Source organism: Manduca sexta, chromosome 6 (genome assembly GCF_014839805.1).
Source record: "Manduca sexta isolate Smith_Timp_Sample1 chromosome 6, JHU_Msex_v1.0, whole genome shotgun sequence".
NCBI lineage: Eukaryota > Metazoa > Arthropoda > Insecta > Lepidoptera > Sphingidae > Manduca > Manduca sexta.
Window position 1 is genome coordinate 2,607,929 of NC_051120.1, and position 3,712 is coordinate 2,611,640.

The following is a 3,712-nucleotide window of genomic DNA, read 5'->3' on the forward strand; positions in this document are numbered from 1 at the left end:
CTCGCCCCCTATCACATCATGGGACGGAACATAATTGGCGAAAAGTGGGTGCCTTGGTTGTGCTCTCTGCATACCCCTTCGGGGATAAATGCGTGATGTTATGTATGTATGTATGTATTACTAGTATAATTAAAAATCTCTCAAAGCAAAGTTTATAATAAAAATCATCATCAATCGTACCCACCTAGGCGTACTCTCTTATATGAGAGACCTACCAGTAATGAGATCTTTATTGAAAACCGCCGTAGCAGAATCAATTATCATTCATTACACCACAACTATCGATCGTAAAATTATAAAACAAAAGACGACCGATAACGATGACGAAAGACTCGTAACAAACATAATGAGTCGATGTGAGCCTTATGTTTGCTTTAGATAAGGGTTCAGATTGTATGGCACAACTTATAAGCTAAGGCGGCATGTAATTATAAGAAAGTTTAGGAAATGTTGAACGGATTTGAAAGATCTTACGCTGGATTCATGTACAGAATTTTTATTCCGGGGCTTGTATACCATATTGTATACTTGTGAAAGATCAGGAAATCAATCAATTGGATCACTTAATCTTAATTCTTACTGATATTATAATAAAGCGAATTCTTGCGAAAATGTTAGGATTTATTGGGATGAAATTTGGCACATGGTTAGATGTTCTTTTCTTGAATTAGCGTAGAAGCTTAAAATTATTTATATTAATATATTCGAATATTTATTTAATTACTGGCGTCGACGTACGGATGATTTTATCGACCACTTTCACCACATTGATCTAGAGACTGTCGTAATGGAAAAGGCTTTTCACGTTTGAGTGATTAAATTCACTAAAACTTTTCTCCACTAATCTTAATATTACGAAGAAAATCCCCTTTTATCGCTGCCAGTACATAATTTTTCTCTACTAATCTTAATATTAAGGAGAAGATCTCCTACTTTCTCGCTACCAGTACACAACTCAGACCAAATATAAATAGATAATAAGCGCATGAGCCAACGAAAGCTTAATAAAACGTGTAATAATTGTAGGCTGTATTCTGATGTGTATAGTTTGTAAACTCGATAAGGGACTCTTTGTTCCCAGTTTGTTGACTTATGAATCATTGAACTATATATCATTTGGATAAGTCAAACTATGATGATATGTAAGAGGAGTAATCATCTCTCGTCAGTTGACATGCTATCTAGATCTTAGTATCAAAGGGTCACTGTTCTGTGCCAGTAACAAAAAAACTTAAATGATTACACTGCAAAGCTTACTTTTGCAGGTTTGAGAGGATTTTAATTTAAGATCCTTCGCAAAAAGAGGCTATCTCAATCATCATCGATTTATTTAGTATTTAATTAACCTTTATTTTTTATTAATTATGATTACTCACCATCAAAAATACTTACTATTTTATCTTCTAAACGAAAATAAAACTTAAATTCAAAGTTACACAATATATTTTGTTACACAGTATTTCAAATTACATATTAACAAGAACAAGGTGTGGCACATTACAAACCAACAATAAATAAAACAATGATATGTCACAGTTTGAAAACACTTTATAATTATTTATTGTTCCACTGAGTTACTTGCTAATGGACGCATAATATATGCTAATTGCGGACACGGAAACCTTCGTGCATGAAATAATGTTCTATTTGTGCGATAAATCTGGAGCTTTTAGGAAACATTAGTATAAAAGAATATACCACTCCCTAAATGAGTCAACAAAGGAATGAACAATGTATTTTATTTTTATACCCAAAAGTAAAATGAGTATTGTCATAAATTATTTTAAAGGAATATTATGTATGCATATTCGGCACGGAGATAGCCTAGTCGAGAGTGGAACGGACTGCCGAGACGAAAACGCAAGATCAAATCCCAAGGGCGCACACTGACTTCTAAAATTATGTGTATTTTTCCTGAATTATCGCTTGCTTTAACGGTGAAGGAAAACATCGTGAACAAACCTGTATACCTGAGAAGTTCTCTATAGGAATTTTGACGGTGTGTAACGTCTGCCAATTACGCAATAGGCCAGTGGATTTAGACCTCGTAAAAGAGGCCCAGCTGTAGGACGGTATTCTAATACAGGACTAATATTATTATTATTACCAACCAAATCTTTGCATTATGTAGGGCTCGACTGCGTTCGTCACCCTAAGACGATATTAAGTATCATCATGCCCAATAATTTTGCCGGTGCAAATATCCTGCAACAAGGAACACAAGAGTGTATGTACACTGTTACTTGCCAAAAATGGATGTGGGTACCCAGATGGATCCGTACGAGAATCCTACCATCAATATTAAAGTATATTTTTATTTATATACCCTTTCCAAGATATCCTCCTGTATATGTTACCATCATATTTCGTCAAAGGATACCATTTCGGAGTTTCAGATGGTATGAATTTAAAAGCTCCAAGTATAATACATTGCGACACTCGTCAGTTTAAAGCTAGATTATAAGAGTAGTGACCCTATTTAAATAGCCAAAAGTGGAGGCAGATGACCTAGTTTATATTGATCCGAAACGCATTAACGAATCTTTAATTTCATACAGTTTTCCATAAGATAGTATGATGGTCGAGCCAGGGTTGCAAACAAAACTTTTTGAACCTGGTTTGAGAAGTTGATGGTAGGATATATATATCTGCAGGATAGAGACCCCATAGACAAGGTGTAAACCCGTCATAGTAACTCACATACATATGTAGAGTTCCAGGATCGGACTGTGTGTGTCCTTAATCAAGCTTAGCATTACGTCCGCCTATGTACAATACTTAAATATATGTGAAGTAATAACAAATATAAAAGTAATATCCGATTTCAAACAGGCCGGCATAATTGTATCGACTGGCAAGGGTAATCACCTCTTGTCAGTTCACAGCTATCTGGACCCTGCTCCGCTTACCATCAGAACCCATCCATCTGCACGAGGTAATTTCCTTTTCGCGTATAATAAAAAACACTAGCTCCATCATTCAAAAGTTACAGCAGCAACCATGAATCATTTTCAGCTCCATTCTACTATAAAATTCAAACGCACACTGGTTCTATTTCACATTCACAGACAATATGGCGATATAAAATTCCTTTGTGTTACAAGAGTCAGTGAGTCATCCACTCGCCATGCGGGCGATGGTAATTACGGAAAAATTATGGAAACTCATCGTTTTGCACTATAAAGGGTATGGGAAATGTGCTGTGCAATTATTGTGTTGCGTATTAGTATTGACAGAGAAATAATTGCGTGTTTATATGTCAGGATTATGTTTTGTTTGGTTCTTGGCTTGTTTTTTATTCTGGAAAAGTATAGGCTGCAAGACTTTTTTTCAAATAACATTTATTGTAATGTAATTAATTTTTAATTCACTTTAAGCTACCAGAAATAGACGTAGGATAAAATATTTTCAACAATATGTTAGGTAATACAAGTTTACCGACTTTAAAATCTATGGTTATTCCTTCTAAAGTGTTCCTTTTAAAACCTGTCATTATGGCGTTTAAAAATATATTTTTCTACATATCACCTAAACAACTATTAGTTCTACAAATTTTGATGGATGTCTAAAATTTGCCACCGACCCTATGCATAATGAAAAATACCAAATTGTGGTTTAAAGTTAATATTCTTTCACATTATCACCTCCAAAATTAAACCGAAGCTAATAATGCAAGTCGTGAATATTTAACCCCTTTTCAATCCATCGATAC